Source organism: Cuculus canorus, chromosome 8 (assembly GCF_017976375.1).
Source record: "Cuculus canorus isolate bCucCan1 chromosome 8, bCucCan1.pri, whole genome shotgun sequence".
NCBI lineage: Eukaryota > Metazoa > Chordata > Aves > Cuculiformes > Cuculidae > Cuculus > Cuculus canorus.
Genome location: NC_071408.1, coordinates 2,236,264 through 2,262,480, shown reverse-complemented (window position 1 = coordinate 2,262,480; position 26,217 = coordinate 2,236,264). Strand labels below are relative to the sequence as shown.

The window sequence follows — 26,217 nt, the reverse complement described above, 5'->3', positions numbered from 1 at the left end:
ATGTGTGTGAGGCTATGTTTGAAGTGGCAAGGACAGGGATTGTCCTTGTGAACTCCAAATCTGGGACAGATACTTCCCAAGTTGCCTAAAGGCTGATTGAGGGATGGGAATGTTTTGCAAAACAGTTTTTATACTCGGAAAATCAAGAAACTATATTTATGTGTGTATATATATAGCGTGAAGCTAACATTTCACAAGCCACCACAGAATCTTTTGTCTTTTTCAAGTAGAAATTAATGAAAATTGGTCATTGTTGTGGTCTGATATTGTGAATAAAATGTCAAGACTTGATTTTCCGTACTCCTACCTGAAGGAAATTAATGCCGTAGTAAAATAATGTGAAAAAGGAGAGTCAGCAGGGACTCCTGCGAGCCCTGGGGACAGCTCATGTCGGCTGGGGAAGGAATGAACCAGCAGTGGAGGATATTTAGGGGAGAGCAGAAGATATTTAGGGGAAATATATAGTGCCAGCAAGGATGGGGGCAGAAAGCCAGACCACATGCGCTGCAGCATTGCTGGTCTTGAAACCTTAGGAGTATCAAAGGTGTCTTCTGTTCTGTGTAGCACGAACTTGTTTTTTGAACTGTACCTATGGAAAAATATTTTTTTTCCATTTATTTAAGATCCTTAAGATATTTTAAATCCTCACACGCACTATAAGCAATGAAATTATTTAAAGCCCTCTGAAAAGAAATTTTTATAGCAATTCCTCTAAGTTTTGGACTGAGCTCTTTAGAAAAAAATAAGCAGGAAGCACTTGTGTATAAGATGATCCTTCTTTGTAGGGTTTTGGTGGGACTGCATGGGAATTATTCGGGCTGCGAGTGAAACAGAGTTTGAGAAGTGGCAGGAACGATTGGGAGACGGGGAGGCGGTCATGTGAAAAGAGCTTATTAAAAGAATTCATGCTTTTGGTTTGATGAGGCATGGGCTAAACCTGTGCTGGGAGGTGTTTGTCTGGGGTTTAATGAATGTTACACCCAACAGGGAGTGGCGTAGGGTGATGGTGGTGTTACGGACTCGGGATGTAATCATGAGATTTGGGAAAAAGATGAAAGTGCGTGTTCAAACAGCTTCGTAGAGACTGTGCCAGAGACGTCAGACCTGCCGATAGACGGTTTTTGCGTTGGGTCCCTAATATTAGAAAGAGAGTTGAGGAAGCGGATCTTCCAGCAGGGAGAAATGGCCCTGAGGGTCTTCAGTGATTTTCCATTTCTGCAGTCTCGGCAGAGGCAGGAGAGGACCAAGCACTGCTCTGTCATCTGTGCTTTGCTGGGGATTGATTTTTCTCTAATTTGGAGAGGTGGAGAGCTTTCAAGCACCAAGCACTGGTAATTTCAACAGGTACATCTTCAGAAGAGTTTAGCATACGAACCCCTGAACTTCTCTGAATGCTGGTGCTCGGTGTGCTTCACCGTAGCCAGTCTACTCACTGCTATAAACCTAAAGCTGTCCAGAGGATGAGCCTTCATAGCCATTTGCTTTTGATTTGTTAGTTTAAATGCAGCTTTTCTTCCTTCCCTCCCTTCTTTTCCACCTCTTTTCACAGCCTGGCAGAGGGATGCAGCGATGCTGCTGTGACCCTTGTGGTACCCAGCCATGCGCCCTGCGGGTTTCCTTGCTTTTCAGGACTATTTTCCAAGCAGATCTTCCAGCCATTCTTCTTCTCATTTAACAGTGAAAGCTGTTACTTAACGTCTGTAAGAAATTTCTTTCTAGTCATTTGTTTTGCCTGTGAATTTTCAGTATGGTACTAATTAAGATGGGTTTGGTTTTTTTTTTGCACGAGGATAAAACACTTCATATGTGTCCCTACAAGATGCAACATGCGTAGAAAAAACAGATGCGCTCCTCGTATTCTGTCAGGTTTTAAAGACTGAAGAGGAGCCTGGTTTACACTTGAATTGAATGACAAGGTGAGGAAATTGGTCACCAGCTTTACAGGAAACGGTGAGAACAAATACCATGGTTTTATGGAGATAGGTCCCACCGACTCGCAGGAGAAGAGCCCAAGAGGTCAGTTCTCACCAGCAAAAGTAGGGATAGCCACAAGTAGGGGTGCAGGAGGTTGGAAGAGTCACTTGGAATTCGCTGCGGAAAAGTCGGCCTTTTTTTGGACAGGCACTCAGGCTGCAGACTGGATTTTCTGCTTTAAAGTGTCACATAGTCCTTCTGGTTTTAATTTGGTGTATAACTGCAAGGATAACGGAGTTCTGTACAAAATCTGGCTGTACTTACTGCCTTCCCTCGCGGTCCCTTCCAAGCTGTGTCCTGCTGTGGTTCAGAAATCCTCTCTCTTTCCTTTTCTGCAGGTGAACGTGGCTGTAGTGTCACTTAGAGCAGGAGTGCGAGGTTTCTCTGGGCTCTGCAGCACCTACTTTGTGGCTCTGGGAGGGTGCTTTTCATCTCAAGTTCTGAGGTTTATGGTAAAAGCCAATAGTTTTCTGTGCTTCCCAAACTCAAAGGAAGAGACAGAGTAATATTTTCTTTTACAAACACGTATTGAACCCAGAATTCATGGTTGCAGGTGAGCACTTAGCAAGTACTACCTAGTCCAATCCAAACAGGCATTAATAACTATGGAATGAAAATACGAAGGGAAGTGCGTAGGGAATTCAAATTTCAATATGGATATGAGTTTCTATTCTCTGATTATATCCACCTCGCTAAATGTCCAAGATTTTGAGGACCTTAAGAAATGAGATTTTGGAATAAAAATCCTTTTGGCTTTACTGGCTCTCTGGGAAGCCTTAGTACTCAGAAAATGTTGCTGTTGGAGCCAGTGGCAGATTTTCATCCCATAGTTTTAATAAATAGTGCCTGTCCGTGTTGGAAAGGAGAAGCAACTTCTCTGTGGTTCTTATATTCTTTAATTCAGGGGACCAGGCATATTAGCTTTAGGCTGAATACACAGAAAAGGCGTCCAGGCACGTGATTGATGGGAAAGGTGTTCGCCACCCAATGTGAAGAGAATTTACTGTGCTTGGTAACTTCCAGATTTAAGCTTTGGGAGATCAAAATTTTGGAAGCAGTCTTCTCTATTTGCTTTCCATTGCTCACGGTCCCATTTATTAACTTCTTTTAAAAGTACTGTGAGCAATTTTTGGAGTCTACAGGCACGTTGCCTTGCAACAGGCATGGTCAAGAGTTCCCCTAATCGAAGATTTTGTTCTTCAACTTGTCAATATAAGGATTGTCTGTGGTCACATCCCATTTACCTTCTGTAAATGGCTTGAGGCTTTCATGAACCCAGAAATCAGTAGTTTGGGTTGGAAGGGACCTTAAAGCACACCCCCTGCCATAGTCAGGGACACCTCCCACTGGATCAAGTTGCTCCAAGCCCCATCTAACATGGCCTTGAACACGTTCAAGGATGGGGCAGCCACCACCGCTCTGGGCAACCTGGGCCTCCTCACCCTCACAGGAGAACATTTCTTCCTAAGTTCTTTAATTAGTACAGCCTGGCCACAAATTATTAGACAGTCTTTCCATCTGATAGAAATTTTATTGATATTAAAGAGAGGAAAAGAGCGAGTTTGGAGAGGATGAAAGCAGCTTTATTGTTGATGCCTTTGGGCAGCAGCGGCTGAAAAGCCAGTGTCTGGATGGGGCAGGGTAGTATTTGTCAGCAATGTGGTCCCGGCTGCTTTTAAAGCACAGCAGCATTTCTTTCTATCCCTTTTTCCATGGCATACAATAAGTGTGCTGTTCTCTTAGCGCTTGTAGCTGCTTTGAATTGTTCTTTAAGTTTTTGAACACTCATGCAAGCACTTTAGTTGCTTTTGCAGTTAACGGATGGTGATGAAATGAGGCCCACTCTTAGGTGACAGCAAGATTAAAGCTTCTGGAAGGGGGTCAAACTTGTGTGAAGAAAGGGTTCACCAGGTTGGGTTTTCTGAAGACTTAAACCAGTATTTTTTTTTAGTAGTTTTATATATAAGAGAAAGTTTGGTGCAGATTCTATGCTTAACTCGATGTGTGTCAGTTGAGGTTTTGGTGAATTGGTTTCTCCGGGTATTTACTTATGCGTTAACATTTTGAAATCACAAGCCTTTAATCGTCCTGCTTCTGTGATATTGGTTAACACATCAGACACGAACAGTTGCTCTTCCACTTTCAATGGTAATAAAGCTTTGAACCTATATATCAGGCTATTGTAGTGCTGCCCAACTTATTATTTAGTTATTGTCTGGTTTTAGAACTAGGTTTGATGCTTTAGCTACAATATCAGGAAGCAGAGAACAAAGGGGAGGCTGACTTTTGGGTTCTGCCTTGTGATTAAAAAGTTAAAAGCAATATAGTTTTCAAAAATATGTAGATTTTTTTGTGTATGGTTGAAATTCTTCTAGGAAATCAGTGACATAAGGAGTAGTGTCATTAATTTATTTTCTAAGGAAATTTTTTAATCCAAAAATAGTTATTAAAAGTAGCTGGTTGATGTTGTATGTGGTGAACTTGAGTCTAAGCCCGTTGTTCTGCCTTGCCCTGGGCAGTGTGGTCCCCGAGGAGTGTGCAGATGCCACGGAGGCTTTTGTCGTGGCTGGCACGCTCGGTGGTTTTGTGCAGTCCGGGTGCCAGACCAGCCAAGGGTCCCTCTGGTAGTTTTGTGTGGAAGCTGTGGCAGGCGCAATGCGAAGAGGGGTAGGCACCACCACAGCAGAGCACGGCAATGGGGGCTGGTAGATACGAACCTCATGAGGTTCAACAAGGCCACGTGCAAGGTCCTAGACCTTGAGGGCAGCAATCCATGGGTTCAGTACAGGATGAGAGATGATGTGATTGAGAGCAGCCCTGCAGAGAAGGACTTTGGGTTGCTGCTTGATGAGAAGTTCAACCTGAGCCAAGAATGTGTGCCTGCAGCGCAGAAGGCCACCAGCGTCGTGGTCCACATCAAAAGAAGCCTGACCAGCAGGTGTGTTGCAGGTGTGTGGTCATGCTCTGGGATCACAGAGGGTGCTGGCAAACCTTTAGGCTGGGACAGTGTGCAGTCAGTCGAGACTGCCACAGACCGTGCCAAGGCTGTGCAGATAGCCCAGTAAAATTTTTGCATCAAGTGGGCAACCTGTGCAAATAGATGAAGGACTGCAGAAGTCCACCAATGCGAGGATGTTTCCAGGAAGCACGCGTAGAATCATGGAATGGTTTGAACTGGAAGGGACCTGAAAGCCCATCCAGATCCAGTCCCTGCCATGGGCAGGTACACCTCCCACTGGATCAGGTTGTTCCAAGCCCCACCCAACCTGGCCTTGAACCCCTCCAAGGGTGAGGCAGCTGAGACTTCCCTTGGCAATCTGGGCAAGAGCCTCCCCACCCTCACAGCAAAGCATTTCTTCCTAAGATCTTGTCTAAAACTCCCCTCTTTCAGGCTAAGAAACCATTCTCTCTGATCCTGTCCCTACACTCCTTCCAAGAGCCCCTCCTCAGCTTTTCCCTTTCAGCGCTGGAAGCTGCTTTGAAGTCTCCTTGGAGCCTTCTCTTCTCCAGGCTGAACAACCCCAACCCTCTCAGCCTGTCCTCATACAGGAGGTGCTCCAGCCCTCGGATCATCTCCATGGCCTCCTCTGGACTCGCTCCAACAGATCCATGTCCTTCCTGTGCTGAAAGACTTGCAAGTAGGTCACTGGTAATGGTGTGAGACAACCAGTTCATAGCTCCCCAAAATGCTGCTGTTTTCTCCAGGTTTGTTCTGCATTGTGCTTCGAAGGGCACTGCGTGTTTTGACCGCAGCTCTCGTGCATCCCAACAGGCAGTGTGCAGAAAAGGGCATCTGCTCCTAAACTGCACGTTGATTCCTGTGCAGGGGACGTGTTGGCCCTCGCAGAGGGCATTCGTGGTACAAACAGTGTAACGTCAATCCTCGTTCCTGGCTGTTTACTGTTTAAGCAGGCGGAACACACAAAGCTAAAGCAGAAGTCTGGAGAAACCAAGGTACGGGACCAGGGTGTGCCAGGACTTAGGAGAGGCCGCCTGTGCCCCTCCCCAGCGCAGGGTCTGTGCTCTGCGACGGATCCCGCTGCTCCGTGCAGATGTGTCCCCAGCCAGGCAGAGTTAACAGCTGTGACCCTTGGTGGGCACCAGCTGGATCTTTAAGCACTCGCCATCACTAAATACTTTCACAGCAAACCTTAAGGGAAAATCAGAGAATCACTAGGTTGGAAAAGACCTTTGAGATCATGCGCTCCAACCGTACCTGCCCACTACTGAACCACATCCCTAAGCACTTCATCCACCCGTCTGTTCAACACCTCCAGGGATGGGGACTCCACCACCTTCCTGAGCAGCATCTGCCAGTGCCGAAGAACCCTTTCAGGGAAGAAATTTTTCCTAATGTCCAATCTGAGCCTCCCCCTGGCACAACCTGAGGTCATTCCCTCTCGTCCTATCACCTATTGCTTGAGCAAAGAGACCGACACCTTCTTTATATTACAAACCATCATGGGAAATCCCAGGTGGCTTCATTTTCCCTAGGTCAAGGTAGCTGCTGGTTTTGTGGAGCTCGAAAGCCCGCTCTGTCCGTGCATACCATTTCTAAAGATTCCTAACTCACTGCCTGGAGTCACTCATTCACTGGGATAAAACCTTCCTGGGTTTACTACTGGTTTTTAGTTCTGTGTGCTTGGGATTCCAGCTGAAATCATGTGCTGTGTCTGGAAACTTGCTGCCTGCCAAGGAGCTTTCTCTTAGTCTTTGCAGAGATAAACAGGTATCGTTGCTTCCGATTTACAAGAGATGCCCCCACCGTCCCACCCCTCAGCATCCATCTCGCTCCTCTCTGTTCTTTCAGCCTCAGCCCCTCTCATCTGTGATCCGAGGAAGCAATTTGTAAAGCTCTGCGTGATGTCGTCCTTCCTCTGCACGAGACCACAGTTGCTGTTTGTGCTGTGATTCTCTGCAGAGCTTTGTCGTGGTGTTGATTAACTGGAAACCTGATTCTTGAAGCACCTTTGGGGACCTTAAATATCTTAGATGAGCGTTGTCTAAAGACTGGCTTGCTTTTATTTAATGTGATTTGCAGGATGGTTGCATGCTTCCACTTGATATTCCCCATATTGTAGTGGCCAGGCTAGAGGAAAGGCAAGCTTTTTTTCATCCCGAGGCAAAGATTTAATGGCAGGGTCTGTGCAAAGTGGGGGGAAAAAAAAAGGCTTTTTTGCTCTTGGCATATTCTGTAAAGCAACAGCGTTCTGTAACTTAGTCTGCCAGACGCTTTCCACTGTTTTCGGTTGCAAATGAGGCTTTGCCAGTCTTCAGCTGTTCAGACTTGAAGTTTCCATGCTGAGCGCCTGCCTTAAATTCCATTTTTGAGAAAACTGCAGCTGAAATGGATGAACTGGGGTTTGGTTTTGTTTTTTTTTTTTGGGGGGGGGGGGAGAATTAATCTAAAAAATAAGGAATAAGGGAAACCAGAGGAGATGGAGAAGGGTTTCTAACTGCTGCTGGTGTTTACCTGCTAAAGTAAACCCCATTGTTCCACAGTTGCCCTCTGTGCAGTTGAGCGAATAACTGCGAAACCCACAGCTGTTCCCCCTGTCGACAGAGGCAATGCCACAAAACAAACACAACTTTCTACTGCTTAAACTTACCTCGTTAGCTGGAAAGGTCCACGGATCTGAAGCCCCAAACTCACCTCTGATGCTTGAGGGAGACTAGAGTGCAAAGCCAGCTTTTAGGGGTATTTTTTTTCTGCTGGCTTCATTCAGTGGGAAGCTCCAGATTTGTTGTTTGAGGTGGGTTTTTTTTTCGCTTTTTGAGATTTCCTGCACACCTGCCAAGCTCCAACGTGCTGTGCAGACAACCGTTCAGCTGATCTTCCCACTGAGATACTGTGATGGGTGGTGATTTCGTTTCATACACGAGGAGTTAGGGCTATTAACTTGGGGCTTGACAAACCCAGGGCTGCATTTTTCAGGGAACTGGTTATTTTAATTCTTTCCCCAGATGTCCAGCAGGGCTCTCGCTGTGTCCAGTTGCGTCTGGGGTTGCTCAGCACTTCTGTAAATCATGAAAAAGAAGGAGGCAGGAGGCACCTGGGAGTTTCTCCCATAAGCAACGTAGATTTTGTCCAGCTTTACAGTTTGTAGTGGGCACAGAGACAAGATCTAGATCCTTGGGGTGGCATTTACTTGCCTGAAGTATCAATCAAGTCCCTGCTATATATGGGTATAAACTGGAGAGGGGTATGGGTATCAGCTGGAGAGGGGCAGGTTTAGGCTTGGTATAAGGAAGCACTTATTCACTCTGGTCACTGGCCCAGGTTGCCCAGGGAAGCTGTGGCTGCCCCATCCCTGGAGGTGTTCAAGGCCAGGTTGGATGGGCCTTGGGCCTTAAGCCTAGTCTTAACCCTAACTCTAACCCCAACCCTAATCGTAACCCTAAACCTAACCCTCACCCTCGCTGTGGAGAGTTGGCTGAGCAGAGTTGGCCATTTCCAGGTTGGATGGGCCTTGGGCAGCCTGATCCAGTGGGAGGTGTCCCTGCCCATGGCAGGGGGTCAGAGCTGGATAGGTTTTAAGGTCCCTTCCAACCCAAACCATTCTGTGATCCTATGATCTTTCCTCCTCCAAAAGCACCATAAGATCCGCCATCAACTTAGCTAAGCTAACAATCCCGATGATTTGGGGGCTGCACCTCTCGCCAAAATCAAAGCATCTTGAAAGCTTGAATCCCAATCTAGCCTTGCTTCTGCATGTGTGATACTTCATCAATCTGCTACGTTGGCCACACTGCATTTTTTTGGGGCAGTATTAGGATTCGGCTCCTGTTTCTCCCATTCCTTTTGAGATAAATATTTGGTGTGTAATTAGGTGGTAGGTGCTTTACTTGGGGAGTGGTTGTAGTGTGCATGCTCCGTTTCATGGTACGCAATTGCTGCCCCACTGGGGGGACCGTGGGGATTAGCACAGCAGTTCAGTTGTTCTCATTATGGGGTTTCCTCAGAAGCTCTGGAAGAAAGGTCGCCACGTTGTTATATGTGGTTCACTATTCTCTACCACAGCTTCAGTCTCTTCCTTCTGCCCTTGACCTTCAACTGCTTTTAGCTGAGAGGAGGAGGGCCCAGCAGTGAGATGGTTTCAAGTGATGTCCCACCAAACCCAAGGGGAGAAAGAGTACTTGGAACAAAATTGAGCCGTATTTGCTGTGAAACACACCCAGGATTGGTGACAAAAGAAGCTTCTGTAGAAGAAGCTGAGCATTTGGGCTGAGCTCAAATGCTCAGAGGCTGAGCATTTGGGGCTTGATGTGTTTGTGATGATCCCATGGGAGCTGTGGCCAAGTAGTGGTGACAAGTGAGAAAGTGAGGCAGTCCACTGACAAGTGGCACTGCAATTTGTTGGAGGAAGAAGTTGAGTTAGAAGTGAATGAAGATGGAAAGCCCTGATCTGAATTTGTCACCGGCTTCCCTTATGCATGGAAAAAAACCCCATGAAGCTGCTGAGCACATCCAGTACCAGAAAGGGGATATCTAAACCCAATACCGTGCTGGGATACAAGGGAGTAACTAACGTAAACAAACATACAAACCCAATGTGTTGGTAGGAGTGAAAAATACTACATGGTAATGTTGAGTAAGAGCTTGTGGTTTGTTAGTTCTTGATCTCACTACATGTCTTCTCTGTAGCGTGCTTAAATGTTTAGGCAGCAGGAAGTGTGGTCAACTGAACAGTTGCAGGGCTCTTTCCATAACGCTTGGCTCTGGCAGGTGTTAGTTTTGTGAATACAGACTAAAATTACACCCACCAGCTGGGGTCTTGCAGGCTCCTGGGACTGAACGGGGTAGAGGAACACTGGCTGGGGTTTATTGTTGCTCTCTGCAAGACAGCAGATTTAGAGAAGATGAAGTACTGCAGAGAAGGACTTGGTGCTGGTTGATGAGAAGCTCGACACGAGCCGGCAGTGTGTCGGCAGAAGACCAACCGTATCCTGGGCTGTATCCAAAGAAGTGTGGCCAGCAGGGCAAGGGAGGAGATTCTGCCCCTTTATTCCTCTCCTATGAGACCTCATCTGGAGGATCGTGTCCAGTTCTGGAATCCTCAACATAAGAAGGAGGTGGAGCTGTTGGAACGAGTTCAGAGGAGGCTACAAAGATGATCAGAGGGCTGGAGCACCTCCCATTCAAGGACAGGCTGAGAGAGTTGGGGGTGTTCAGCCTGGAGAAGAGAAGGCTCCTAGGAGACCTTAGAGTCACCTTCCAGTACCTGAAGGGGCTACAGGAAAGCTGGAGAGGGGCTGTTCACAAAGGCTTGTGGGGATAGGACGAGGGGCAATGGGGATAAACTGGAGAGGGGCAGATTTAGACTGGACATGAGGAGGAAATTCTTCCCCATGAGGGTGGGGAGGCCCTGGCCCAGGTTGCCCAGGGAAGCTGTGGCTGCCCCATCCCTGGAGGTGTTCCAGGCCAGGTTGGATGGGCCTTGGGCAGCCTGAGCCAGTGGGAGGTGTCCCTGCCCATGGCAGGGGGTGGAACTGGATGGGCTTTAAGGTCCCTTCCAACCCAAACTATTCTATGATTCTATGATCCAGCCCCTCCGATAGCAGAGGAGTCTGGAGTTCTGCTGCAGGAAGGGACGCTGACCCAAGACCAAATTGAGAGCGCAGTTTGAGGATGCTGCACGCGGTGTTGGGCTGTCTGTGACCGTTACGTATGGTCGCGTGGGCTGTGTCGATGCCGGAGCTGTGAGCATGCGCAGCCCTGGGAGGATGTGAAAGCCAGATTTCAGATGGGGCCCATCTCTCCGTTCATAGCTTTAGCTTCTTTTGGATGATGGGAATGGAGACATCTGTAAAAAGTAATAAGTCTCCTTTCCTTCCAGAATCAGGCTATGAGTTTTCCAGCTGTTGGCTAAGACAGGTTTTCCTGTTGAAATAGCTTTTGTCTGATGCAAGTCTAAAACAATATGGTTATGGTAACTGAAAATATTTCTTTGTCAGTTCTGCCCTTTGTTACTTTTAGTTGTAAATCCAAGTATTTCTGTTTATTGTTGCTTCTCATAAGAGCTGTGTGATTTTTAATAGCTTATGGAGTCATCTAGGAAAATGCAGTGATGCTGATAAAATGCAGTGATGCTGATAAAATGCAGTGATGCTGATATTCTGTGTTTTCTTTATGGTATTATGTGGATAATTCTCTTCTATCTTCATAGTGGATTCTCACAATTGCAGAACATGCTCTTACTTTCTTTCTGAAGTCCTGTTGACTTGAATAATGCAAAACCCAGCCCATGACGTTGATTGATGTGGTTCTTGGTTGCAACCACAATAATATGGACTGTGCCATATATTTGTCAGCTGATGCCATTCTATATTCACAAAACATGCCTTGGGATCTTCTTTTAGATCCGTGGAGTTTAAAAATGAGCTTATTAGGCATCTCTGTGATGTGTAATCATTCCAGACTGAATAATATGTTAACCAGAAGATATGTAATTTATATGCGCTAGACAAGGAAAGCAGAGTGTATGTATAAAAGATGAGTTTTCCAGAGCAGCTTTGCAAAGGGTAGTTCTAATGAATTTAAAAGACTTATTTTTATTTAAACAACTTTATAAAGAGTACCAATGCTGACTAGTGAAGCAGTTCTACTTTTGTATCTTGTGTGTTTCTTTATGTACTATAATGCTATCTTTTCTTTACATTTTGAGATACAGCACTTTGCAAATTAGAGAAACCCCAAGAAATTAAGAGTTTTAAAAGCATGTTAGTATATCTGCTCAATCTTAAAACCAGGACTGTGTTACCTCCTCCGACTTGCTTTGTGTTGCTCTGTACTAGTCTTTTGTGAATGAGATAATCATAGAACCATATAATGGTTTGGGTTGGAAGGGACCTCAAAGCCCATCCAGTTTCACCCCCCTGCCCTGGGCAGGGACATGTCTCACTGGATCAGGTTGCTCAAAACCCCATCCAATCTGGCCTTGAACATCTCCAGGGATGGAGCAGCCATCACTTCTTTGGATGACCTGTGCCAGGGCCTCCTCACCCTCAGAGGAAAACTTTGCTTCCTGGTATCTAATCTCAATCTCCTCTCTTTCAGCTTCAAACCCTTCCCCCTTGTTCTCTCCTTGCCTTCCCTGATAAAGAGCCCCTCCGTTTTTTTCTTGAAGAAGGTTCTTCTGAAGCACGCTAAGCAGATATTTTTAATGCATCTAAGCAAAAATAGTAATTTCTGGAACTTCAGTTGGCATTCAGACTTTCAGCATGGCTTCAGAGGTGCTTCTTCAACCATGTATTTGTCCTCTTAGAGACAGAGGTACTTCTAAAAGTGAAATCTTTACAATATGAGGACCCCGCTGGTTCAGAAGAGGTTGTAGGAAGACTGTCTTCTCCTAGATGATAGTTTTTTTTGTGGCTATTAGCTAAGGCACATATTCTTAGAGGGACATGCCTGCAAGCAGAGTTGGAAAGCAGGCTGTTAGACCTGTGTCCTGTTGTCCTGACATCTGAATTTTTGAGACATGCAAAAGTCATAACTCAATTTCAGCTCAAGTTTTTGGAGCCCAGAAGGTTCAACCTGACTGTCTCGTTTTCTAAGGTTTGGTGCATCTTTGCTAGTCAAGCTCCATGTAAAGCAAAGACCGTAAGATACGCTTTTTTCATGCCTGCTTCCTCTAGTGGCCCTAGTTTTGCTATGAAGAATCCATGAATCATATTGGTGCGTTTTGGACAGTTTTCCTGTCTTTATTCTCTCATCCTTTTCACTGATCTACATTTTAGTTATCTAAGAGCCCGTCTGCTGGTAAACAACTGCTGGTTTTATGCAAAACCTATGGTGAAAATGTTATGAAATAATTGCTCAACGGTGCTTGGAGGGGTAAATAGTGAAGAATTGATGGTACAAAGGAGTTCTGTAACTGTATGAGTAGTATCTCATTGGACTAGATATAAGGAAGAATTTCTTCACCATGAGGGTGGTGAGACACTGGCCCAGGTTGCCCAGGGAAGCTGTGGCTGCCCCATCCCTGGAGGTGTTCCAGGCCAGGTTGGATGGGCCTTGGGCAGCCTGAGCCAGTGGGAGGTGTCCCTGCCCATGGCAGGGAGTTGGAACTGGATGGGCTTTAAGGTCCCTTCCAACCCAAAGTAGTCTATCATTCTGTGACTCTAAGATGGGAAGAGATGATTCTGCTGTATAGTAGCGGTCTTTAGGAGTAACGGTAAGGGATAGAAAAGTCTCAGAAAGGTTGTTGTGGATTCAGGAGCTCTTGGGCGTGTTTTGAGGCCACATTGGATGCTGTTAGGTGGGAAAATATTTGTAGAAATTCTGTGCTCACCCTGCATTTCATCAAGATGGTGAAGCCTATCAGCCCAAATAAAGATAGAACATAGATTTATGCGGCTTTCCCTGCGCTGGTGTCTGAGCAAGACACAGGCTGACTTGAAGCCACCACTGAAGAATGCAAACATGGCTCAAAATGTAGTTGTAGTCAGTAAATGCAGGCAGCCTTTGGAGGAATTCAGAGTTGGATGAGAGTCAAAGTGAGCTCTGTTCGAGGCCATTTGTGGATATTGGACACTTACATGGGCTCACTGAAGGTTGTTGCAGAGCAGCCCTGCAGCAGTTGAAGCAAAAACCAGACCATATCTTAGGTTCTCCTTCATCTCCTGCAGTCTCCTGAGGAACCTCAGAAAGACACGAAGAGAAACACACTGTATAATTTTGAAATTTCAGAGCAACGCCACATAATCAATTTATTACCTAAAATCTTCTTTCCTATGAAGACCTCCACTAATGTAAACATTTTGTGAGCCCTTTTGCCACAGAGCGATGCCTTTAGCATCCTTCTCCCCAATGGTCAGTCTGTAAATGAGACCGCTGCCTGGCTCCTTCCCAGGGAAATGAACTCTCGTAGTCTCCTTGGAGTGCCATTGAGTACAGAGGAGCTAAATACGTTTAAAATAGCATTACTGATAATTACTGCTGTGTCCAGAAAATGAAAATATAACCTGGTATGCAGAAATTTTCCAGATAAAACTTATTATACAAATGTTATGTTCTTATATTCTTATCAGCTCTTATGTTTTGTGTTCTTGGGGCTGTTTTTCTGTTGGTCCCCTAAATAAAACACTCTGCAAGCACAGAAAGATAGATGAAGAATTTAAATTTCGATATGGGCAAACAAAACTGAGGACCCCATTCCTCTCCAAAAAGAGTGGAAGTATCAGCATCCACATTGATAGGAGCTCAGACTGGATTGATGGGGAGAACTTAGGGAAACCCGTGGTGGAAGAACCGAGACTTTAAAAGCCGGAGCTCCACAATTGATGGTACAAAGGCAAGAGCTTTGAAAGCGGGCTGTTAAATGATTGAGGTATTGCCACCAAAGATTGTCATAGACACAAAACCAGGCCTCTAACATCTTTGGGTTAAGCGTTGCCACAAGTTGTGGTGGACAACAAACGCTTTTGGTGCCTCCATACTGGAGGTTCTGCTGAAGACCTTGAGGGGTCCCGGGTTACTGCAAACCAGCAGGAGAGCTCTCACTGCTTCCAAATTCATTCCCAGGAAAGAATTTCCTCTTCTTAATAATAACCTGCCTGGCAGTTTTTCCAAACCCGGCAGTTCACGTGGCCCTACTGTACAAACACAGTGTTGGAAGAAGGTGGTTTTGATTTGTTTTTTTTCCCCTTTCAATTGTGTTGTGTTGTCAGAAGCCCTTCTGAATGTGAAAGATAAATAGAGAGGAAATGAGGCAACTTGGATCTCCTTATTTTTTTTCAAAAAGGAAGGAGCATTGAAACATTGAGGCGGAAGAGCTGAGCAGCCGAGGAGACTCTGACACATTTAGTGAGAGAGACAATAGCTGAATGGTGCTTCTTCCCGGGAAGTCATCCTGGACATGGGAAAAACAAACATCAACGCTTGCCCTATTGTCTTCTCAGTGATGCTTTCATGACTGCTTGAGGAATTGAAACTCATCCAGGCGGAAGAAGAATAATGTAGAACTCTTGGCAGACTGTCAAGTGGCCCATCTGAGCTTGATTCCACCATATATAAGCAGGCTTTAGTGGAACCAGCTCCACGGAGGAAGCAAGACAACTTTGAGACTCCACCTGTGGAGCTGTGTGCCACCACCTTCCCATCACAGCAGTTGGCTCTATAGCCGCACCTGGTCAGGACTCGTGGTCACAGTCTCAGTGGGACTGGCGTTTCTCTGAATTACAGCCAAAAATAGAAGTCTAAAAAAGAAAATAAATACATAAATAAACTTTAACACTTTGCTGGGACAAAGAGTAATTAAACTTTAAACTCCAGCCTTTGCACAGCAGTAACTGTAAGATGAAGTTCTTCCTTTGCATGTGTCATCAATTGATGTCAGATTCTTTCTGAGCATAGTCCTTCTTTTTCCCTTTTTTTTCCCCTTAAATTGCCCATGACTTTGTGACCTGGGAATATTTCTTCTACCTCTGGAGATCGAGATTGCTGGCACTGCTGTGTGTAGGGAGAGCAGACCTGGTGAGTCGTAGAATTGTAGAGTAGTTTGGGATGGAAGGGACCTTGAAGATCATCCAGTTCCACCCCCCTGCCATGGGCAGGGACACCTCCCACTGGCTCAGGCTGCCCAAGGCCCATCCAACCTGGCCTGGAACACCTCCAGGGATGGGGCAGCCACAGCTTCCCTGGGCAACCTGGGCCAGGGCCTCACCACTCTCATAGTGAAGAAATTCCTCCTTCTGTCCAGTCTAAATCTGCCCCTCTCCAGTTTATCCCCATTGCCCCTCATCCTATCCCCACAAGCCTTTGGGAACAGCCCCTCCCCAGCTTTCCTGTAGCCCCTTCAGGTACTGGAAGGTGCTCTAAGGTCTCCTGGGAGCCTTCTCTTCTCCAGGCTGAACAACCCCAACTCTCTCAGCGTGTCCTCGTCTGGGAGGTGCTCCAGCCCTCGGATCATCCTTGTAGTCTCCTCTGGACCCGTCCCAACAGCTTCATCTCCGTCTTCTGTTGAGGATTCCAGAACTGGACACAATCCTCCAGATGAGGTCTCACGAGAGAGGTTGCAAAGGCAATTCTTCATCTTCAATAGTGCTGCAATTGTAGGAAGTTAGGGTTCGTTTTAATTTTATTTGAACTCTTTTCAGGATGAAATGTATGGAATTAATTCTGAATTTGCTAGCAGAAGGTATACTTTTATTAGTCAGGTCCCAGCTTTAATTCAGAAGAATCAAAGGCATAAACTCTGCCAAGTAAGGAATGATTATTTCAAGTTTAATGGGTCCTTTTAGCTTTGCAAAATCCCTCCAAAATGTTGAGATCACTTTGTTTCTTTCTTTTACAGTGCTTTGGAAATACTGGGATCTTAGTTCTGACTCTGTTCAACTTTGGATGGGGGGAAAGAGGGAGAAGGAGGCCACTGGCAGATCTCCCGTGTTGAGAAGACCCAGACAGCCTCAGAGCCCTCTCCCATCTTCTTCTTTGTTCCCCTTTATTTTACTTTCATGCCCTTTTGCCTGATTTTCTCTGCTTCTGCCAGTGGATTCTCCCAGGACTAAATTTAGCAGGGGCTCTTGGAGCGGTTGTGTTGGTTTTATGAGGTAAGGAAGACCTGCTTTGCTTCATTGCAGCCAACTCTGTTTTCTTTGCCCCCATTTCACAGCTGGAAGAGAGCAAAAGGCAGCGTCCAGAAACAAACTGGGAGTTCTGGGCAGTAGCAGCCGCTGTAGTAGAGTTCGAGTGAAGCATGAGTGAGAAAACCAGATGTACTAAATCCGACTGAGGTGGTTGAGGTCTCCATGGTTGGACTCCATAATCCGGTGGGTCCTTTCCAACCTGGTGATTCTATGATTTTCAGCTGAGCATCAGTGCATCTTCCTCCATTTGTGTCAAACCAGACATTTCTGTAGCTTTGAAGAACCCTGTAGCTGGGCGGCTCATTCTCTGGTACCACTTCTTGGTGTTTTTCAGCTGATCTGAATGATAAAGCTTATCCATTGCATCACTGAGATGTAGTTTCCCTTCCACATCCGTAATATTCGCAGAAACAGAAACCGTTTTAAACACGGTTTGCTGAGCAGATTTGCGTAGTAATTATGCATCTTTTTTTTGGGTTTGCTAGACTCTTAACTTTTATTGATGCTTTTTTGTAGCTGAGGGCGGAACCTCTTTCCCCACAGGATGAGGCACCGACGCTTCCTCCTGTCTCTTCTGCAATATCAAAAATTCAGTGAACAGTGTGGTTTTGCTGGCTGGGAGATACTGTCACCCACAGAGAAGCAGAAGAGGATTTGTTTGTAACAGGGGAGACTTTTAGTTCCGTGAATATAGATCCTTTAGTGCTGGAAGTATTTCTTGTGAAGTGTGAATGTGCTGATTTTTTTTTAATCCATTTAATTCTAAAGATTTAGCGAATGCGTTTAAGGATATTATCTTATTTTTCTGAGCCTGAGAACAGACGAGAAGAGTTTGTCTAGTTTGGCTTAGCTAAAGCATAGAAAGATTAACCGTATATTACCAAAAATTATTTAGCAATGCCACAACCAAGAACCATTCATCTGCTGCTTCCTTTTCTCGTCGTAGAACCACTAGTACGCACTGGTTGGTGCTTTGCAGCTGGGTGTACATATGGACGGATGAGGTGATGGGAATACTTAATACGTATGCAAAACAGGTTATTCAAAGTCGTCGTGAATAATTCTGGCTTTATCAGGGCAAGCACACAGACTCTCTGCTGGGGTTATGGCATTGCACCTTATGGCAGAGTATTGGGGAACAACGTTTTTGTCTTTTAGGTTCTGTCAGCCCTCAACAATTCCCGCTGTAGCATCTTTATGGCCTGCATGGCCCATGTGCCATCAGAATGTGATTGCAGTGCTTTGTATCAACAGAATGGATGCTATATTAAAGAAATATGTGTGTGTGTGTATATATATAAAGAGAGATGTATTAAAGCGACCTTCCAGTACCTGAAGGAGCTACAAGACAGCCGGGAAGAGACTGTTCACAAAGGCTTGGAGTGATAGGATGAGGGGCAATGGGGATAAACTGGAGAGGGGCAGATTGAGACTGGACAGAAGGAGGAATTTCTTTATGATGAGATGGTGAGACCCTGGCCCAGGTTGCCCAGGGAAGCTGTGGCTGCCCCATCCCTGGAGGTGTTCCAGGCCAGGTTGGATGGGCCTTGGGCAGCCTGAGCCAGTGGGAGGTGTTCCTGCCCATGGCAGGGGGTGGAACTGGACCTTTAAGGTCCCTTCCAACCAAAACTATTCTATCATTCTAAGACTTTAGAAAGCTGTTTAAATGTTCCCAAGGAGCATTCTTGTATGATCTAGCGTGATGTGTAATGTGATGCTGAGATCCAGGCTGGAGAAAGCAGCTCAGGATGTGCTTGGTGCCCATTTCTCCATGAGTCGCTCAATCTGTGTCTCCTGGTGCTGATAACCCCCCCAAACTGGAAAACCATTGACCTTCACCAAATTAACTGAATACAGCACACAGTTTAGCTCCTTGTGACCCCCAGGAACCTAGATTGGGTGAAATTGTTTTAATAAATCCCTGGTTCTTCTGGTGCTGTGAAATAAGCTTATTAATAAAGGGCTGTCAGACCTTATTCTTGTTGAATTGGACCGTAAATAACTGTTTCTAGACAGAGCGTTCCTGCTTCCAGCCCCGTTACCAATAAAGGATAAATTTCAGCAGGTTGAGGATAAGCTTTTCTGACAGTGTTACTTAAACCCCTGGCAGGTGTTGGGCTTCTTTCTGCTTGATTGACCTCAAGCTTTTGGCTTTTCAGTAATTTGTGATTGTTAGGATTTTTGGAATCTGAAGCAGAAAGGCAACTCGTGAAATCCTTTTTCTCCTCTGAATAACAGTTCAGTGACGGGAGTGCTGCAGAGCTGCCGGCTGGTGGCCCCCACTGCTTGATACTGAGTGCCTGGTCTCACCGGTTGCAATTCAGGCATTTTAAGGATAAAATCCCAGTCCTTCCTGGTGCTTTTCCCATCCCCAGCCCAACTGCTAATGGTTTCCTGATGCTTACTACCTGCAATGATGGTGGAGCTCCTTGTGCAGGACCAGTATCTGGCTGGAGAGGTTGTCCGTTGGTTTCCCCCAGCATAAAACCATGAAATAGTTTGGATTGGAAGGAACCTTGAAGATCATCCAGTTCCAACCCCCTGCCATGGGCAGGGACACCTCCCACTGGCTCAGGCTGCCCAAGGCCCATCCAACCTGGCCTGGAACCCCTCCAGGGATGGGGCAGCCACAGCTTCCCTGGGCAACCTGGGCCAGGGCCTCACCACTCTCATGGTGAAGAAGTTCTTCCTTATATCCAGTCTCAATCTGCCCCTCTCCAGTTTATCCCCATTCCCCCTCGTCCTGTCCCCACAAGCCTTTGTGAACAGCCCCTCCCCAGCTTTCCTGTAGCCCCTTCAGGCACTGGAAGGTGCTCTAAGGTCTCCTGGGAGCCTTCTCTTCTCCAGGCTGAACAACCCCAACTCTCTCAGCCTGTCAGATGACACATGGGTGGCAGAAGGCATGGAGAAGCTGGAGGGATCAGTGTCCCAGGGCTGAAGGAGTGGATGTACCTGATGGAGGTTATTCCTCTATTTCATGTTTTGCGATCACAGATTGATGCTAAAATACGTTTCCATCTTGACAGCAGTTGGTTTCACATAAAATACCTCGGCGACATGTAGTGCAGTCAGAGGGATGCAGGTGCCTCTTGCGAAGAACACAGCATGGAAATAACGTGATTGCAATTGAGCTCTCCTCCACTGAGTTTCGGGTTATAGCAGGTGCTTGCAAAGGTGTGGGAGATGCACTCTTTAGGATAATAATGGTTGACCATAAATCAAAGGTGCGATAGTCCTGTCTCAGCACTTCCTGAGAAGAGTTTTCTTGATCCTGGTCTTGATTCCTTAGCTGTAGGAATGAGTTTGATGGTCTGTGTTTAAGCAGGATTACTGCTCTATATTTTGCTCTTTATTTTTCATTAAGGAGGTAGTATTTGGAATTAATTTTAAATAGCAGGAGCCATAGTTAATTCACAAGGTACTGTTAAGAAAACAAGCCTTTTTGTGGGGCGTACAAGGTCTGTCTGCTTCCTCTGACATACGAAATGCTCATGAAATAACCCAAGAACGTTATAGGTATATAAACCTATTGAAATTCATGGGATAATTGTGCATCTCTGATTAAAATTTAGCCTCGTTTAGCAGAGTGCTTGAGGAAGAGACGAGTACTCCAGTAAAATTGTAGAAAGGAAGACCTGCAAGGCTGAAAGAGAACTTGTTGCTTTCAGCTCCTCCTTTGCCGTGGATGAAGTCTACATGAACATACAATCGTGTTTGCTTTGCTTGCTCTGAGAGAGAACCTTTGCTGCCAGTGGAGCACAAATCTTGCATCCATGATCTCAGCTGGAAACTTGCTAAGAAATCTGGCGTTTTTTCACATGACAGCATTGACTTTGCCGCTCGTTCTGTAGAGAAGATGGGCTAAACACTCAAGGACTGCTTATACGCTGAGATTTAGGAAGAGGGTGATCCAAAGTGTGATGGAATTCTCTCTTTTATGTTGCGTTTTGGGTGAATAACTGGGATTTTACCAGTGTCCACATTGCAGAGAGATGATTTGGGTGCGTGCACAGCCGTGTAGTTACAGCATTATAATTTTTTAATGAGAGTAATCTCCATTAATACCAAACAAGGCTGAGAGTGAATAATTGGTTTAAATATTTTATCAGGTGCAAGCCAGGCTTTTCAGCATTTCTGCATGGGGAAGAGGGGCAGCTCCGCTGGAGAGCTTCCTGGTTTGGCTGAGCGAGTGCAGACAAACCTGTGGAGAAGTGATTCAGCCAAATCACAACATGGGATTTGTGTCTGTCATCTCTTTATTTTAATAACAAGTATTAAATCATGACTCACGATTAATCAAGATACTATTTCTATAAATAAAGATCCAACCGAGCTCTACTTTCAACAACAGAGAAAGTATTTTATGTTGCCTCCCTGTCGTTGTAGGATAAAGCGTGGGAGCCCTTGGATTTAGACGGTTTCTGGGTGTTACCATAAGTAACCATAAGAAAGATTGTAGAGAAACGGGGATCACTGGTAATTCTCACTGCACTATTCTGTGTCCCGGAGCACTGGAAGGTGTGGGCATGGTTAGATAGGATACTCTGAAAAGAATTGCTGTTACAGGTTTTCTGGTTACCAGCTGTATTTAATAGGCGATACTGACATTTGGATTGAATGGGTGAATTCAGGAAGAGCAGGTTTTACGCATGGGATCACGACAGAGGCAGCTTCTCTCTCTTCACACTGTGTATCCAACCCATTTCCGAGCTGCCAGTACTGACATCCAGCTTTGCAGCTTCGCAGGGCTCAGGTACAGCATCTATAATTTGAGATGTTTATCTCAATCAAAGGTTGCGTTTGGGCTTGGGATGAAGTTGGCTCATGAGCTGAACAGTGAAATTATTTTGTTAACTCGTTTTACTCCCACTCTGATGGGCTGTGAGAATAAGATTAGATGTCCGCATAGCTGGCTGGCTCTATAGTAGTAGTTTTAAAGCTTGGTACTGAATTTGCTGAGTAACATTAAGGCACGCACTGTAGTTTACAGTTTAACATTTAAAAGCGTTTCCCCAGTGGTCTGTTGCATTCCTGGCTGAGGAAGCACCTTGTGAGTATGAGCAACTGATCTTTTCATAGAATCATAGAATGGTTTGGGTTGGAAGGGACCTTAAAGCCCAGCCGGTTCCAAGCCCCTGCCATGGGCAGGGACACCTCCCACTGGCTCAGGCTGCCCAAGGCCCATCCAACCTGGCCTGGAACCCCTCCAGGGATGGGGCAGCCACAGCTTCCCTGGGCAACCTGGGCCAGGGCCTCACCACCCTCATGGTGAAGAAATTCCTCCTTCTGTCCAGTCTAAATCTGCCCCTCTCCAGTTTATCCCCATTGCCACTCATCCTATCACTCCAAGCCTTTGTGAACGCTACCTCCCTAATATTATATTTACTTCTGATGGCTTTTCTTGTAGCTCTGTGGAAAAAATACGAGGATAAAGTAATTTCTTCCTATTCTATCTCAATACTTCACACTTGTTTGAAGTGCTGGACGTACCGGCATTCGGCGTGCACAATGCTTATTGTTTCTTTTAGCTTTTATTTTGTCTAGGATTTGCTTTGATATAGCAAATTGTCTGCTTTTTTTACAGTTTACTTCCCTTGGGGAGTAAAGTATATTTTGCATTGGGCTTAAATAGTTTAGGAAGTTAAATTTCCCAGAGCTCTAGAGAGATTCACATCACCGATTGTGGTAGTTTTGAAAGCCCCGTTCAAAAGGTGCCTAATTCAAGCAATTGTGCTATGGAGTGGTCATCTTTCTACCCTTAGAAGGGTCATCTTACTACCAGGCACCAATATTTAAGTGGAATAACAGTATTTTGGGCAAGTCCTTGCCTCTTTCTCCTCCTAACTTCCAAATGGTTGAAGTCTGCTGAGTGCGAGCAACCCTTCTCTTTTCTGCCAGCCAAGAAGTTATTGTTTTCTGACCTTTCTTTTTGTATTATCCTGACCTGCATCTGTACCGGCCATTTGGCAACACGTTGTTAAGAGCTGAGGAGCGTGGCAGGGTGACCTAACCAGGCTCTGCGCGGCCGTCCCACTCGGCTGAAAGCCAGTGGCTACACCAGCAGAAGTTCACGGCAGAACTTGCCAAAGAGCGCCCTTATTTTTTAAAGTCATATGCCAGTTTATTTGAATGAAAGCAGTGAAACCCCAAATAAAAAGGCGGGTACTTGAGGACATGCTGTAGGTCTGAAGACTTGGAGCTACGTAGAAGTGTCCAGCATGGGTGACACACAGTTAAGAAAGTCAAAGGCAGTGAAGAAGTGGAAAGAAACACGTTTGAGGGAGGATTCCCAACATCCGTTGAGGCAACTGGCAAATGTTTCTTGTTTCTCAGTGCAATGATATGTCCCAAAAGGGGTATCATAACTTGCACTAAACTTTTGTGGTCAACTGCAAGGGTGCTTCTCTGGAACAGGAAATGCATCATGAAGCATTTGAAAAGTTTATTCAGGATTGGGATCTAAACCCTGAAGAAAGGAGGAATGGACCCGTGCCACGTTCATTTGAGAGAAATCCATCCACCTCCACCACTGTTGACTTTTCCTGTTGGTATTTTCAGTTGCATGCAGGCTTCTGCTAGAGATGACCGCATTTCATCTTCTCCTAGGATAAATATCCATCTGGCTGATGGGTTTCCGATCATATTTGTATGGGCTGGAGCTGCGCTGTTGCCAGGCCAGCCGAGTGGGAAAGTTGGCCTTGCTTCATATAAACAGCTCTGACTAAGCGAGCCACGCTAAATTTGGAAAAGAATTAGGGGAACTCATTTTTCAACTGCCTTGGAGTATTTTATCTCCAGTTGCCCCATGTTATCATTTTATGGGAAGAGTTTCTATTACTCATGACTGTTTCCATCGTGTTTGTTTTCAGATAGTGTATTTTTATCTTCTGTAAACCAAAAGGGTTTAAAGATCCACTGATGAACAATGGATCAAGGGTCTGTCCGCTTCTCTTCCCATCTGCAGGTAGTGTTGAAATTCCTGTTGAGCCGAGCAGTGCGAGAGCCAACTCCTTGTGTAGGGCCGCTCACTTCAAAAAGCCTTTTCATCTCATTTTAAGACGGAATAGTATTTTTAATACAGAGAACCTTCGCCACAGGTAGTGAGAAGACTGAAATAAACAGCATGAAACATTTCAATTTGTATTTTGGTTGACTGAAAATATATTTTGCATATAGAAATCCCATTGATCTCCTATTTCTCGCTTATATGTATTATGAATTACATAGTTCCGGTCTTTTTGGTCATCGTGCTTTAAGCTGACCTAAGAAATGCTGACCCTGGAGAATCGCTTCTGAGCCAATTTAGCCATAATTGGAAGACATTGCCAAAATTACAGGTATTTCCTGTGATTGTTGGGGTTTTTTTTGCCCCAACACCAGAATTTTGTTCTTTGTCTTGCTTCCTCTACAAATTTTTACTGCAGGATGCAGGCAGCGCTCCAGTGAGGTCTGGTGTCCCAGAGCCCTCGGTGACAAATTAAGAGGCCACTGCAAGCTGGAAAACAAAAATCCACAGTGGAAAACAGGGGCAAAACCTGGCAGGAGCCTGAGCAGGAAACTCCAAGGAGGCAGAGACCAACAACATCCTACTGCTGGCTGGGATCAGAAGGAAAAAAAAATGCTATAAAGAAGATTTTTTGGGAAGCTTTGTCCTTATTTGGAGAATAAGCGTACGCCTCTGCTCCAAACAGGCTGGTTTATAAAAGGCTGTCAGATGGGCAGGGATTTTCTGCTCCAACAGCACCAACATCCTGCTATTACCCAATCAAATCCTATAATCAGTAGTTCTCAAAGGATCTGGTCTTTTAAAAGTGATGGGTTGGAATCCAGATGGTCACCCGCTGCTGTCCTACAACTAAAGCTGTGAAAAACTTCTGTACCTGAAAAATTCACCCCACCTGATGTCTCTCCAGCTTTGGGCAATGACTGCAGGCGCTGCAGTGGCCAAGCCATCTCCTCCATGCACCCAGGCAGGACTTGAAGAGATGGCAGGTTTGGAACCTGGTGGCATGTGCTTGGAAAGGGGCAGGAGTGGGACAGAGGGGCTTTGGCTTGACTAGGAGGCAGCGAGATCCTGTTGATGAGCTCCACCTCACCTCTCTGAGGTGAGAGCTGCTGGAATCATAGAATCATAGAGTAGTTTTGGTTGGAAGGGACCTTAAAGATCATCCAGTTCCAACACCTCCCACTGGCTCAGGCTGCCCAAGGCCTGTCCAACCTGGCCTTGAACACCTCCAGGGATGGGGCAGCCAAAATGCTGTCCCTGAACTTGAGAGATGCATCCAATTCTGTGCATCAAACTGAATATGAAACCACAGCAGCAGAGGAGCTGATGTATGGCTTTTTCTTTTGCGTGCGTATCTAGATAACTACAGTGATGTAAATGTAATTAGCAGGAAGTTACGGAGCAATTAAATAGTGCAGTTGTCTGAATTGATGATTTCAGCCTGTTAATGTCCCTCATTAGGAGTAAATCTGAACTAGACCTGAAGCAAGGACCTTACAAAAATCTTTTGCCATTGCCCATCTCTGCAAGCTCCTTCCCAAACAGAGTGGTTTTCCGTGGCAGCCCCAGCAACATGGATTTATTCTTTGTAAATGGAAATAAGGTAGCCAGAAGTGCTAAATCTTGGACCAGCGCATCTTCTACAGCAGAGCATCCTATGCGTGTACCGTCATAATAGTCCACAGTTTTTGCTCTTTCATTATCTGTATTTAAAATTGCTTAAGGTGAAATAAGGTGTGGACGTTCTGGGAACTGTGCTGACATTTAAACCCCGTTTTTCTTTTTTGGTGAGAAATGGCAATAAAAGTAGTAGTAGTAATCTGGGAAGTCCTGGCAAGGACTTTAGAAGTAAACCTGGCAAGGTTACTTTAGAAGGACTATGTTTGCGTGCTTGAAACAGCAAATCTTTTGTGACTTTTCTCTTTCATCAGAACTGCTGCAGGCTCGCAGCCCACGTATAAAATACAGAAACAGCATGAAACCACCCAGCCAGTCCCTTTTGGTGATGCTGATGGGTGCCTGGGAGGAGTCTGTCATCGTAAGATGCTGGTGGTTCAGCTTTTCCAGAGTCTGGAGATCCCAGTGCTTCTTCCTGTTTCCCCTCTTCGGCCCCTCTGGAGTGCTGAGTGATGCCAGTCCTGCTTTAGAAGTCCCTGCATATAAAGGCTTCAAGAAATCTTATATGGGGAACTACCATAGTTTCTTACACAGAAAAAATGATATGGTTTTTTATTCCCAAGTAGAGCGAAATAAAATTTTGAAAGCATCAAAGTTGCTTGGGGTGTGAAATCACATTTCTGTTGTGTTCTTGGAAAAAAAAAACCTTTGGCCTGGGGCTCCTTAATACAAGGAAGAAAGGGATCTCTCCAGTGTCCAGGTCAGGGTGCTGTCTAGATCATCGTCCAGGTTTTGGGTTTCTCGTTGGTGCTGACTCTTTGAGTCACATACATGCACACGGCTGTAACTTTTAGCTTCATACCGCTGTCTGTAAATCATTATTAATTTCCTTGATAGAGTTAATGAGTTAATGATGTGTAAATTGCTTTAAGTTTCCCAGAAATGGGACTGGCAGTGTGTTTATTGCTCTTATTGCTGCTGATGAGATCTTGATCATAGCAAGACAATACAAGATTAATGTTTATTGCAGCCAG

At 45.5% G+C, this 26,217-nt stretch overlaps 1 protein-coding gene across 1 annotated transcript in view; it reads left to right on the top strand.

Moving 5' to 3' along the window:
* The window catches only part of NIBAN1 (niban apoptosis regulator 1), a 66,470-nt gene that overhangs the window by 5,586 nt on the left and 34,667 nt on the right, over positions 1-26,217 (top strand). The gene's annotated exons all lie outside the window — the stretch shown is intronic.